The sequence below is a fragment of the Leuciscus leuciscus genome (genome assembly GCF_965113295.1).
Source record: "Leuciscus leuciscus genome assembly, chromosome: 11".
Lineage (NCBI taxonomy): Eukaryota > Metazoa > Chordata > Actinopteri > Cypriniformes > Leuciscidae > Leuciscus > Leuciscus leuciscus.
The window spans coordinates 24382972-24398366 of NC_138735.1; the positions used below are offsets into that span (position 1 = coordinate 24382972).

Genomic DNA, 15395 nt, shown 5'->3' on the forward strand with positions numbered 1-15395 from the left:
TGAAGATTATCGGGATGATTACTCTTGCATGTGCGATTACTGCATTCCCAAGGCAGTGCCGTTTGGGTCCGTTTGGATCAGATCCAGTGCACTTATCCTTGCCTTTGCTTGAGAGTTCCTTAATAAGGAGGGGATGGAGGGGATGGAGGGGTGGTTGTGTGTGTATGTGGTGGGGTGGGGGGGTGGGGGGGGTTGGGTGGGGGGGGGGGGGGGGGGTGTTTCCAGCCTCCCATTGTGTCTGTGCCATGTTGTCCAGGGACTGTAGGAATCTCTCCTTTTGTTTGGCGGGGTGATGGAGGGTCCTTGACCCCAGCTGGGAAGGAGAGTAACTCTGAGAGCTGCCAGTGTGTGACCAGTGCTTTTGGCCTCCAGGTCTCCCCTTCCCGCAGCTTTGGACCTTGAACAGTAGGAACACCAGATCTGAGCGGGGGTGTTACTCTTCCAATCATTGGAGACTTACAAACTATGTGTCAGTCTTGCATTGTTGTCATCGTTCCGAAAGTGTGGCGCTTTACAAATCCGTCTCAGACGGGGAATCTTTCCGTAGAGTGACCTTATTAAAGATCTGAAAAAAGACCACTGCCAAAACAGTTGCACTTTTATAGAGAAAAAGTTCACTTTTAAACACGCATGTAGCATTCTTGAAAATACCCCTTTGTGTTTTAGCCTCGGTGGCTCAAATCAGCGGATATTATGTAAATGAGCTTAGTAACACACTAACATGTGAGTCATAGCTCAATGCTTTTTGCCGTTATCGCCTGAAATTCAGCTAAATGCAGGAAAGGAGACTAATTGAACAGGAAGCTGAATACAAGAGAGTGCAAAGAACTCAAGAGGCTCCTTTCCTCGGAAAAGCAAACAAACGTGCAAACAAACATTACTTCCACTTTGTAGACTGTTGACAGAATAAATGTGTGTATATATATAGATATAGCATTATTTAAATACTTTTTAATGGCACGTAGGTGTCTTTAAGGGATAGTTCAAATTATGTCATCATTTACTTACCCTCAAGTTGTCCCAACTGTCTGTTGATTGGACCCCATTGACTTCCATAGTATTTTCCCCCCATACTTTGAAAGTCAACAGGGTCCATGAACTGTTTGGTCACTGACTTTCTTCAAAATATCTTCTTTTGTGTTCCAGAAATCCATACAGTTTTGGTACAACTTGAGGGTGAGCAAAATGATGGCAGAATTTTCAATTTTCAGTGAACTAACACTTTAAAGAGTAATGACGCCATAATCACTGTGAAATTAACACTGTTGGTTCAATTTGTATCACCAACAAAACAAAATTGAATGTAATGTAAATATTCAATATATTGCCCAGCCCTACTTTTATGTATGTTAAAGCACCACTTATCCTCACAGATCATCACATTTCTTCCACAGCCACTTGTTTATTCCTAAATCGTACACGAGGCACTTCAGACGTCCATTTAAATGAAGAAATACTCCTAATTTCCATTCACAAGTGACTCTTGAGCTTTGTTTACTCTGGTGTGCGTAGGAAATGAACATTCTGGGTATCTGGGTGATTAGTGTTTTGCTTCAGCGCACATCTTCAAAGTAGTAATTGTTGGTAGTGAACTGGGTGGGGCTGAAGCAGAGCATAAAAGAACTGGTTGGGAATCAGTTGCTCTGGTGTGATTGAAAGTGATTTAGGTCCTTTCAGTTTATGGCTGTATTGTCTCTGCAGTACGTGGCTGCAGAAAGACACTCCTCGTTTCTCAAAGCTTTTCAGGAAGGGTCGGGAAACCATGGACCCTTTATCACAGTGCAATATTTCGACTCGTTACAAAACATCTGCTTTATTCACATGCTCTGATGTGAGGGTGACTTTCTTTGTCACTCGTTCTTAGAATTGTTCTACGAGCAAACTGGCAGCTTCTGGCAATGAGTCGACTTTCCCATGCAAGAATAGCAAGAACCTTGAGATCCCTCCTTAGGGAGTAGTGGTCTGCTATAGTAGGAATTCATTTTTTTTCTTTTCTTTTTTTCTATCTGAAGTCAAGCTTGTCACCTTAAATGGCAATTACTAAACAGCAGCTCTCATAGACAGCGCAGTTAAGAGGCTGACCTCTATGTTTCATTCTACTTGAGTTTTTATGGATTTGAATCAAGAAAAAAAAACATCTTGATGGCTTGTTTTCACATCATTCCCAGTTATGAGGTCTAGACAGCTTCCATAAAGATGTCTTCACAATGAGAGGGATTTTGAATATCTTGAAAGGGTCATGACCTTGCCCGGGGGCCGCACATGATGGACATGTTGGTAATTGGATTGGATTATTTTGGGGTCTGCGCTGGTCTGGGACATAACTGGCAGTTTGGGCTCTGAACTTGGAGGTCAGTATTGAAGTATTTAGTTTAATGTGGGGGTAGTAAGAGTTATTTTTTAGCCTATTTTAAAGAACAAGAAACTTGGTTACATGTATATATTTATATTATGTATATACTTTTGGTAGTGTAGATACTGATTTGATGTGTTGATGTATGTTGTGTGGACATATTGTAATTAAGGATGCTCAATTTATCGGTACTATTAATATACTGGTTATCAGCTAATATTTTTTTTTTTTTTATGCTCTTTCCCTCTATTTTTACATTCAGGTTACCTATGTTAATGTGATCTTTAAAAACATTTAAAAAATCTTTAAAAAACACTAATAATTTAATAACACTATAAATATAAATATAATCTTTAGCTAATATCTAAATAAATTTCCATTTTCCACACTATAATGTTGTCATTCCTAAATTCACTTGTAGCATTAAAAATATTTTTTTTAAGAAATAAATATATTGTATGCCAGACCAAATTGTTTAAAATAGTCAGCATTATTTATATTTGACTGCCATAATTCTGTATTTCACCGTATTTGCCTTAGACATAGTCAATATAATGCAATAAAGCATGGCAGGTGGCATTTACAGAGCATCCATTGTTAGATGGACCTCTTGTTTTACATTTTGAGACCGTGTCTTTGATTTTCCAAGCTGGTCAGGTGTTGCGTTTGTCCCATGGGCGACTCATTCAAGCAGCAGGATGGTTGGCATGTGTCAGCTATTTTGGAAATGAAAAACAAGATGGCCTGTAATGAATACTGGCCCTATTCACTGAGGGAAATAAAGTGTGTAAGGTTCACTGCTCTCTTTATGATGTTTTGGAGACCCTCCATTCACGCTTGCTCGTTTCTGATGGGAACCACAGCGAGCTTTTTGCCTTTTGGATAATAATTTGGAAAGCGCTGTGCGAAAGCACAATTTCATGTGTCATTTCTCCAAGATGCTTTGGTTAGAAGGCATGCTGAGAAATTGACACAGTCGCCCTCACATAGACCAGAATCAGCTACTACTGGCTGATTAGCGAAACTTGTTATTCTGAAGTGCGAAGTAGAGTCTCGGCTGCATCTGAAAACTGATAAATGCTGCCTTCGGAGGACACATTCCAAGGTAGGAAGGCATCAAGGCCGTGCGAAACCAATGTTTCCTTCACAGTTCCGGTCTCCTAAGATACCTTCATCTGATCGATTTTTTTAAGGCAGCCTAGATGTTTCCTTCACTGCTTTTGATATCCCACAATCCTGTGCTTTCCATTCTGTGACAGTTGAGCTAAAAAATAAAGATGGCACCTGAAAGTTGTGGTGTTCAATTTGTGTGTGAATGTATGTTTTTGAGCAACGTTTTCCAAATTTGATTTCCAGTGAGAAATTACTATTGTAGTAACTAAATATTCGCTTAGTTTTCATCAAAGCTCGCTCTATTTTGCTGTAGATCATTAAACAGTTACGCTGCCTCAGAAGTCTGTCCGAAATCAGTTTCTTGAGGTACCCTTCGGGTGTACTCACACTAGGCACGGTTGCCATGAACCGGGCCCGAGTACGATTGTCCCCCCTCCCCACTCCCCCTCTGGCCTGCACTCACATAGGGTTTCAGCATTCGTGCCGGAGCACGCTTACTTCATTATGGTGCGACGGTTTCGGGATAAACAGGAAGAGCGGCGCTCTCACTGAACACAACGGAGTCCAGCACGGTTAGCGCTCACACTGCATGCGAACCGCGCCCGAGTCCAACTGAACCGTGCTCTGGCCCACCTCTTCCAAGCGGGCCAGGGCCGGCTAATCGAGCCGCGCCCGGGCACGGTTCGGAGCACTCACACTAGTCAAACGAACCGCGCTTTGGTGGTCAAATGCACTCGGGCACGGTTCAAACTGGCTAGTGTGAGTACACCCTTCATGTTAGGGCTGGGTATCGATTCAGATGTTTCGATTCGATTTCAATTCGCAAGCTCTCAATTCGATTCAGTTTCGATTCTCGATTCGACTCAATTGAATATAGATTTAATACAAATCCTATATTTATAAAAAAGAACAGTGAACATGAGTTTACAAGTGGTTAATTAATAAAAAGAAATTAAGAACTCTTAAACTCTTTTTATTTTAGGTATATTAAAATAGAACCCAACTCTATATTTCAAATGCATACAATGAATAGACAGGATTTTGATGCAAGATGAAAATATATGCTGAAAAGTCAGAATAGTCGCATGTCTTGATCAAACAGGATCAGGTTATTTTATGTTTAAGATAAAACAAACATAAAATCTCACTGCATTAGCTGTAACATGGAGGCTGCAAGCCTATGAACAGTGTAGGAAAACTAATACTGGCTTTTGGGTGATAGATCAATAATAATGGAAATAAATCGATTCGTGGCCTTTGAGAATCGATTTTGAATCGACCACATTTAAAAAAAACGATTAATCGGAAAATAAAACATTTTGCCCAGCTCTACTTCATATGCAAAAGCTGCCTGAAAAGTCATTGCCTGATAGGGCAGTGAGGCGACAAGTCAGCTGCCTAAGTTTTTCGGACACAGCCTCTATGTTTATCAATCCACTAACTTCTTTGGTCGCCCTGAAGTCTGTGTGAACTAAGTGCTTCTCAGAGTGGACATTTGTTTATTACGAGCTCCTAAGGGACAGTAAACTGTTTTGGTTCTCCCCAAGTGCAGGATGGGTAAATAATCAAATTGTCTTATAATAATTTCCCTCATATTTCAAATTATTTGGGTTGCTTTATAGCTCACAGATGTTTTAAAGTCTTAAAACTGTTCTGTTTACCCAAACATAAACACTTATTCAGTTATCTTAACTTTTAAGAGAATCAAATTAATCACATCTCACATACTTAATGATATCTCAGTACAGTTTGGTTCTTCTTACAGGTTTCTGTTTGATAGTGCTATAGTGTAACCTTGAGTGGACCAGTCTGGTGTATTTTTAACTGTTAAATCAATATTGACCCTCTCCTGGTCAGCCATTACCGCGGTCTCGGCTCATCATTTTGATGGGGTGGGAAACACAGTCCTCTCCTCTCCCATCCCCCCCACATACTCTGCATTCCTCCAGAACAAATGCTCACTTGTTGCTTTAGTGTCTTAGATCAACAGTTGCTGGATGTTGGACACTTTGGACAAAAAGAACCGGCATAAAACATTGACAGTTCTGCTGTCCTAGAGTACAGTGACTTTACAGTCCATTATGATGATTGGAAATGTTTGGAGTCAAAGGGAAAAAATAGTTTGTCTTCGTAATCCTTAATCAAAATGTACTGCTGTTGTCACTTAGGCCACCTACTATTGGATAACCATCTAAATAGCATTTAGGCAGTTATTTAGAATTTTAGAATGGGTACCAAGTGTTCCTGTAGTTCAAACCGTAGAGCATGACTCCAACAGCGCTGACATTTACCTAGAATCCAGGCCTTGATAAAATAAATGCAAGAATTAATAAAATGTATACCTTAAATGCAATGTAAGTCACTTTGGATAACAGTGTCTGTCAAATGCATTAATATAAAAATAAATATATTTATGTATTGTACATTTAATTTAATATTTGTATTTATTAATATTTCTTAAGGATTAATTAATATTTTGAATTAGCATTTATTTTTATATTTCCCAATTGTATTTTATTTTGTTAGTAATTTTATATGCTTTTTATTTTTTTTGTTAGTATGTTTTATTTTCCATGTAGCTTTAATAATTTTTGTTTTTAGTTTTAGTAATTTTAGTACTTCAACTTTGTTTATGTGATTTAATATTTATTTCAAATAACAGAATTATTTTTTTATTTTATTTAATTTTTTAAGATATTTTATTATTTCTACCATAAACTTAAATTATATTGTATAATAAATGTATATATATAATTCAAACAATTTTGGTATACAAAAAAAAGCCACTTAACTTCCAATACTAGGCAAATTTCCTTTGACGGCCTGGAAAGGTCTCAAAACTGTTGCTGTTGAGTTTGTGGAGGGTCCAAACTGCCCTCGCAGTGGGGTGCAGGAGTGGGATTAGACCCCTCTTCATCCCCAGTGGCACCACATTGTGCTCCAGCCTGCAGTGCATGGGGGGCTTCCTCTGATCGGCTAAAAGTGATTTTCTGGCCCCTATTGTGAGGAGATTTGGGGGCTGGTGACCCACACCACTTGCCCTGTGAACGACAACCTTCAAACACAGGCATGAGGGACCACATGAACCATACATATGGGCTGCTTTGATCCCGAACAGATTTCAGATGTGTGTAGGGTATTTCTAGCTCATCTGTTTCAGAGAATTTGTTTATTTGTGCAAAGTCAGTGCTGATTAGTTGTGGCACAGCTGATTTCATCATGAGTCATGAGACTGAGTGCTTTACATTTAAAGTCAGTCACATCTGCATTTTAAGTATTTGGTTACATAAATCTTTCAGTATTCTTAATGAGTCATGGGTATCAGATGACTTAATTGCTTGGCTGAACAGTAAAAGGTGAGCAAAACAGTCATTTTCACAGTATTCCTGCACTGTGGGAATGTTAATGTGTAACTTGTTAGGTGCTGAGAACTTCTCACCAGGTGTTTCACAGCTCCCTCGTTTGTCAGACGTCATTGTGAGTAATTCCTGGTGTCGAGCCAGGACTGTTTTTAGTATTACTGTTTCTTTCCCATGTGATACTACCCAGTCTCTCAACTGGTACGCATATGTTGTGTTGATTTCACTCATGGTATATAGATAACAATGAGAAATACAACTTCTCTTAAGTTTTATGGGAACAAGGTTGTGCACTAGCCCCCTCTGAGAAAACCAATATGCTCCAATGTGAAATTCCAGCCTAAATTTAGCTGTCCTGTGTCATTTCAGTGGCTTGTTCTGGCATTTTAATGCAGCTGTGATCCAGCTGTACTCCTGGTAGAAGACAGATCTCCTCTGATATGAGATGCTTGGTGCAGCCACCAGTCAGTTCTCTAATAAAGAGGTCCTTTAATGGCCACTTTGAAGATATTCTTGTTCAAAGGCAGAGTAAATGAGTCCAGATCATCTTTGAAGATCACATTACACTTTCTTGTTTCATTAGAATTAGAGTTCGAGCTAGGAATCTTACTTAGAACCGCTTAACCGGTACCATTTAAAAAAAAATACTATAACCAAATCATTTTCATGATCTTTATTTCCATTATGAAATGTTTGCAATATTTATTCAGTTAGTTTGTATGTACTTTAAAGAGGACCTGTAATTCCCTTTTTACAAAGTCTTGATTTTGTTTTTGGGGTCTACTAGAATAGGTTTTCATGCTTGAATTTTCAAAAACACTTTTTGTGTGTGTGTGTGTGTGTGTGTGTGTATTTTTCATTGTTGCAGCACCTCTCTTCCCAGTCTGTCAGCAACTCTCTGTTTAGTTTCTGTATCTATGAAGTTCCTCCTTTCCGAGAAGCGCAATGTGCTCTGATTGGTCGACTGTTTCAGAAATGTCACGTCGCTTACCATATCTGCATTTGATCCAGGGTGGAAAACACAACATCTCTTGGACATTGCAACAACATACTACTAGTACTAACGCAACTCAACCAGGTCCAGCCCCCTTTATTTTCTTATGCCTTGGGTGGAAATTATTTAATTGAGGAATATTGTGATGTGTACGTTCCTGGAATAAAACGCAAGACAATCATGGCATTTCAGGGAGTTCAGAAACAGTGCGCACTGATATAGCGAATAACTCCCTTTGGAGTGACTTTGTGCTTTGTAACTGTGCAGACCATCTTCATGCTCAAACAGCAACAATACACTCTAAAGAAAGTTGAAAATGTAAAAAAAAAACATAATAGAACCTCTTTAAAACATTAGACAAGCTGTTTTGCTCCTTTTCTCCTAGATTTCATTGCTTATCTATAGTGGAGCCCATTCAGGAGGTGAGCATGGAGCAGAGATTACAGCCTTGAGGGAAAGCTGAATGTAGGGCAAGGTGACATTCATTCCTACCCTGAGCAAAACACAGAGAATAATAGATAAGGCACAACTGTGAGATGTCAGGGCTGTCTGTACCAATGCACATGTGTGGGCTGCGGATAGCTGTTTACTGCCTGGTCTATGCTGATATGTGGAGTTTAAACACTTAGCCATCCTGAAACAAGATTTGTAGGCTGATCCCCAACTGATCCCCTACCTTTCCAAACCCCAAACTAGGATTATTTTATTTTATTTTATCTTATTAGTTTTTAAAGTGATAGCACTATATTACACCAAAGACTTTTTAAGAGCATTCTTTTTGACCCATTTTCCCTACCTCTATTGTTGAATTTTCTCATCTCAACTATTCAACTTTTTTAATCTCATTAGTAATTACTTATTCAAAAACACAATTTAAGGAATAAAAAATAAAAGACACTAAAATAGTTTTTGTCAATGCTGTGATGCCAATGTCAATTTAGGCATCACAACATCAATGTACTGTATGAAATCTTTTGAAAATCAGCAAATCATAAAATGTCAAAATGAAGCATTTTTGTAGTTTATGGGTTTGTACACAGAAGTTCCAGAGAGAAGGATCCACTGACCATTTGAGGCATTCAGATTAATACAAAGTCCTAACCTAAGGAGCTCTGGAATGAAGAAAGTTTACAGCAGGAACTAAAGTTTGGAGAGAGCTGTTACCTAGTCAAACAAAGCACACAAAGGAATGTTAAACAGTTTTCAAGAAACTGAAATGATAATGTTGGTCAATGGTAACAAGATACCACACCTGAGGGTCCCAGTAGCTTTGTCTTTTATCTCAAAACCAACCTAGCAAATATGGTCTACAGATTAACCCTAATTCTAGACAACCCCCAATCAAGCCCACCCCTCTGGATTAGCAACTTGAATCCAAGACAGCAAATTTATCCTGTAGATTAGATTAAGGTGGCCCTCCGATTGGTACTGGATTAAAATGGTCTGGAAAGCGGTAGATTTTATGTGTCCCTCAAGTCTCCTTACCCTCAGTAAAGTCAGGAACGGATTAATCTCCTCCGCTCCCATACAAAACACAAGGGGTTCTGTAGCGTAGCCCTGCAAGACCAAATACTCAACTTGATCTGACTCAAATCCTGTTTTCGAGCAGTGGGTTCCTGGTACAAGATGAGTGGTTGAAGATTAATTGGCCCCTGTTTTGCATCTGAGGCCTGAGCCCTGGAAAGCCCATCAAAGAGACACAGCTTCATGTTGAGAGGGGAAACCCTGTCCGTGGCTTATCCTTGGCCGAGCAACAGCTGTCTGGTTTTTCTCACGGACTTTATGGACAATTGCACAACTAGTGTTAAGACAGAATGAAATGTATACGTGTTCCACAAAAGAAAAAAAATGCATACTTTTCATTTTTGGGTGAACTATCCCTTTAAATGCTCAATATACTCAATGTATTCATGTTTGCACACAAATGTAACATGTAGTGGGGAGGTTTTAGATATGAGAGAAGCAAAGGATTTCCATTTACATATTTTAATGCAAATTTTGCCATATTGACATGTTTGACAAAAAAGTGTGCATAAAAAAACTCACTTGAGGTGGAAAATATTTTTCTTTGTCTGAATGTGCTTTTTTTTTTTCTGAATAATTCATCCGATTATTGACTAATATGACCTTCCAGAACGATTTTGCTCCAGACTTCAAGGGGTCATTGGATGCCCATTTTCCACAAGTTGGTATGAATCTTTAGGGTCTTCATGTAAAGTTTGTAACATACTTTGGTTAAAATTCCTCAATGGTTGTGTAAAACAACACCCTTTTTCCTCCTCAAAAACAGCCCTGTTCACAGCGACCCGTTTCGGTGCATGTCTCTTTAAATGATAATGAGCAACTGCTCATCCCACCCCTCTCTTCCGTGGGGAGTGTCGACACAAGACTGCCTTGGCAACCTGACTTGGTGGACAGTATACAAATGGCTGAGGGCGGAAATATGCTAATATGGGACAGTCCGTCAGTGGTCGTGGGCGGAGCATGAGCAATATGACATCATATTGCTCTGAAAATCCGAATGGATTTTTGACTTTTTGAGGATAAGAAAAAAAGGAGTGAATGGATTTTTTTCATTGTATGGTGGTTGTGTCCACACACTGCAAAGACACATTTATATGCAAATAAAATATTTATATGAATTTTGCATCCGATGACCCCTTTGAGGCATCAACCGATGATCGCTAGCAAACACAAGGTCCGTAAACATTTTGTCTGCACGCTCTAAACTGCAAGTAATGTATTATTATTACATAATAAAATAATAATCTTTATTAAAAAAGATTAATAAAAGAGCCACAGTGGTTTCCACAATTTCTACAACTTCCATTTCCATTTTCCTTTCCATTGTGCAAATAGATTTTTTTGTATTGCATTCCGCATAATATAGCATACATTCATTTAGCAATAGATGACTTCAAGCTTGACTTCTTTTTTTACATTATATTATATGTAATATAAATCATATGCCATTTTTAGAGGATGAAGCGAGTAATCTGTTTAGATCTTGTTTGAATAGTATTTTTCCGTCAGATTTCTGTAGATTATGCTAATTAGGACCTCTGTGAAGCTTTTTTTTGTGTTTTACTCTGCTTGACTTTAAGTCAAAAGTTGGTTCTCTACCTTCTGGATGTCAGGTCTGCCAGGCCCGAGATGAGCTGGTCGCAGTAATCCGTGCGGAGAGAGCTCTCTCTGTGTTCTGGTCGGCGTTGCTCTGTTGGAGATTTTCAGTCGTGTTGAATGCGGCATAGCTGGAATGCTGGGGCTGGGGCTCATTTCTCCTCCTAAACGTTACGTGGGGAACAGGAGGGAATGGTGGCTGTCTTTTTTCCCGCTCTCTGAGTGATCGACAGCTCTGCGGCCTAATGAAAGAAACAAGCGCATTCCTGTCTCCATGCAAGGCATCCGATTTATATGCAGAAGGAAACTTGGGAGTATAAATACTTGGAATATTTAATGGTAGTGAAGATATGGTCCTTCAATCCCTCCAGAAGTGATTCAAAATCAATTTGAAGAACATCTCGAAGTGGAGTGTTTAAGGCTTTTCAACAATCAGGGCATTTTTGTACTTACTAATGGCACTTGATGAATAATGTGACCTTACCATGTCATTCAAGACAATGTTAATTTTTACACAGCTTTTTGTTTTATAGTTTTTGCCTTTTGACAAAAAATCCTTTAAATTTAGTTTATGCCTAATTCAAACATTTTAGAAAATTTTACTAAAATGGCATCTAATTTTAGTCAATACGGATGCCCGAAGTATACTTTTGGCTTCATGCATTGTTAATATCTTGTGTATCTGGTGTTTTTTCTTTTCGTCATATTTTTGGCAACAGCATGTTTAATTTCAAATCATTGATATGATCTTGATGCAGTTTTCGTCTTCGTTATCCTTGAAGAAATAAAACAAAATTAAGACTTGATTAATTGAACGTTTGCAAGATATTTCATTTCATGTTGGCAAATGTTCTACCTGTCCCGTTTGACGTCCGAGGCATGTCTATGCGAGTATGTGTGTGTGCAAGAGGCTCTTTTAAACGTTGGCCCTTTGTGTGCAGTCATGGGAAAGAGTGGATGAAAGGTGGATCAGCAGGGTACTTTGGGGCAGGGGGAGATGCTAACGCAAAAGGCCCCTTTACCGCGGAGCATGTAATATCCTGATCCTGGGAGCTTCCCTGTCACAGGGGAGGACCTGGCCCACCTACCTCAACAGAAAGTGCCCCGGGGAGGGCCGTAAGCGCTGAGGAACGCATTAGACCGTCCACCCTGGCAACTCTGGTCAAAAGGGCATGTTAAAGGCTAAGTAGTCTGAATTTTACCAAGTCTTTTGACTTCAAGACATAAAGGAGGAACGTAACCAAATATGTTGATCACCAAATTACTGACTCCTAGACTCCTACACTGCTGTTGACCCCTAATCAGAAGATTATCATAATGAGTGTTCTTGCTGGCTTTTCAAGCAGGTGGTTGTTGTGGGACTCCAATTAAAATAAGTTTTCAATGGTATAATAGCATGTTTTTTTAATCCTTTGTGGAGTGGGGTTTACATTAAATACCATAAGCTCTTTATAATTTGATTGGGCCTCAGCTGGCTCAATTGTGACATGTTTAGTGATTTCACACTGGCCGTAGACCAAGAGGCCCTGCCATCCATCTCTCATATTTTGGAGCTTTATTATTACATTGTTCTCATGATTAGCCATGCATGATTGAGCAAGATTGGGGTCGCAGGAAGAGGAATGTTGCAAAGGTTTAGTATTGGTTGGTACTGTATTTTTTAAATTGTATTTTTTAAATTTAAATTTAATTTAATTTTAAAATGTAATGGTTTAATTTAATCATTTATTTTTAAAACTAATAGTTTAAACACATTGTTAAATGTAATTTTGATCAAATCTAAAAATAATATTGACTTTTTATACTGTATATTATAATTTATATAACGCAACATTATAATATTCAGTATAAAAATCTTATTATAATATATATAATATATAATGTTGCCTGTATTTGAATTTATATTGATTACATTTTTGTATTTATTTGATATTTTTTAATAGAATTTTAAGAATTTCATTCATCAGATATTGGCCATAATGTGAAAGTAATTATCAGTAACAGCCAAAATTGTAATATTAGCACACTCATTGTACTCTAAGCTTGTTTCTTATTTATCACCGTTTTATTTACGTGCTTTGGTTTAGCTGGTTTTGAGGAACATATATTTCCGAGAAAGGAGCCTTGGCTGTTGTACTTATTTGGAAGGCATCTTGTGTGTTCGTGTGTTTACATGTATGGCCCCTCTTTTCCCACTCCTACACTTGATGAAGCGTCACCATACAGGAATGCTGGGTTTCCATGACGCTAACTGGGTAAAAATGAGTCCAGAGTGGGCTTGGAGGAGTGGGCTTTCTATTCCTAGAAACACGCTTCCCCAGGTCTTAACCCAGGTGCACATATCTGGACCCAGGAAGAAGATCCCAACTTCCCCCTTCCTTCGCTCTTCCGTTCCCTGTGGAGTCCTACGGCCCATCTCTCGTTTCTGAAAGCCTCCCAGATTTATTGTTCTATAAATGCCTCATGCTGCAGGCCCCAAAGAAGACATCCCAACTGTTTGCAAATGGCCCCCGGAGACAAAAGAAAGGTTCCCCCAATCAGAAAGGCTTTTCTTGTCCCGCTGAAAGCTCGCTCTTGGTTAAACAAGGTTTCCCGTCATCACCGGTGAGGGGTCTCTTCCCTGCTATATCAATCTGTTGGTGAGTGATCGTGTTTGGCCCCGGTTAGAACAAACTCAGTGCTGTTGTAACCATCCCAAACAGGGAACTGCAGGGTTAAAATCATCAACTTCCCATCCTTCCCGCTGTTCTAGGACTCAGTAGTGCTAATTGGTTGTTTTTTAGGACCGGCCCAAACGAGCAGGGAGCCATTTAAAGTGTTTGATGGCCCTGGGTCTTGTGGCCTCTATTCTCTCTGTTCAGCCATACCGAGAAGAACTGAACCCCCCCGTCCTTTCGGGATGCGTGACCGTGTGTGCATGTGAATGGGAGCGCTGTGTGGGGATGGGGCCTTGCTTTGTGTTTGTGTTATTGTCATTCAAAATGTAATGTCTTTAAAAGAGGGTTTTTAATTTGACCCCCACCAATTAAGAGATTTAGGCTCGGGTTGGTTGGCGGTCACCTTTGACCCACCTGCTTATTATACTCGCCGTCTTCACATCACGGTGTGAAATCCTCTTGTGCTCCTGTTTCTCCGAATACCTCTCTGTTCGCTCTCGTTCTCTCTTTACGAGATTGTTTCTCTTGATAGTAATGTAGATAATTGTTGCCAAACTAATTGAGAATTTCTCTTAGTAATTGTTCTTGGTCTCATGTTTCCCAAGTGAAATGCAAGCTTAATATAGCAGAGAACTTTAAGAATAGTATGGCAGTTTCAGCATTGCAGTGATTAAGATTAAGATTATACTTAGTCAGCTAGTTAGTCCCATACTTAACTCTGAGAGGTCTTGAGTTTGTGCCATGCTCTGAGAAAAACAGGGTTGTATACCGTCTAGAAAAGCAAAACTTTGAATGTTGACTTGACAATCTTGTTTGAAAGTTTTGAAAAAAGTTTAGTTTAGGCATAGGTTTATCAGATTTGTATAGGACTTGCAACATTGCAGTGATTAAGATTATGCTTAGTCAGCCATTGAGGTTGTACACAGTTAAGAAATGAATTGATGGTGTCTTTTACATTTTAATTCATTTAATGAATTGGAATTGAGCTAACAAACAGGATGGAGAATTGCAGTTCAAATTTGAATGTAACAAAGTCTAATTAAAATGCAATAAATTCTGTAAAAGCTACATTTGTTGAGGAAAATTTGGATGGATGGGTGGAAGGATGGATAGAGGGGTGTGGCTAATTCATTTAAAAAATGATCACAACTTCTTATATTCCAAAAATGTCTTCAGATAACTGTTGTAACTCCTCAGATACAAATGTAAAATGTGTCTGTAGGCGATGTTCCTCTTCCTCTTTCAAGGCCTCATTGACTCATTGAACTGTAGATGATTTAACTTGGAAAGCATGGTGACTTCACAATCGCCTAGAGTAACCTTTTTCCCACAGCTCAGAGTAAGACATTGTAGAGGCTTACAGGAACACATCCTGCACACTCCCACATGCAATAACCTCATCTGATGTGTAATAGCACTCATGATGAGGGGTCTCAGGGTCAGAAGTGCAGGGTTGGCCTCTTTCGAACAGGAGGGGAGCTGGTGAAGATTGGCTGCAGAAGATTAAAACAAAAGCTTGGTTCAGTTCTCATAAGAGAGCACTGGGTTATCTCATCAGGAAGCGCTTACACATGACACTTGATGAAGATAAATGAGTGCTAAAGCAACAGGACAGTGGCAGACCTGCTGTTCACACTGGTAAGGGCAGCAGGGTTGAACATCAATGTAGATGTATGTCATTCTGTGAGCTTGGCATATTGACTCATGCAGTGGTTAGTCATTGAGCAAAGGAGTTTTCTAACATTTTAATGTCAAAGACCCAAAAAATTATGACCCCCAGGCAAAGGACTCTTAAAATA

At 39.2% G+C, this 15395-nt stretch overlaps 1 protein-coding gene across 3 annotated transcripts in view; it reads left to right on the top strand.

The window, feature by feature from the left end:
- Window positions 1–15395, top strand: part of arhgap29a (Rho GTPase activating protein 29a) — a 42021-nt gene that overhangs the window by 2845 nt on the left and 23781 nt on the right. The window lies entirely within an intron of this gene.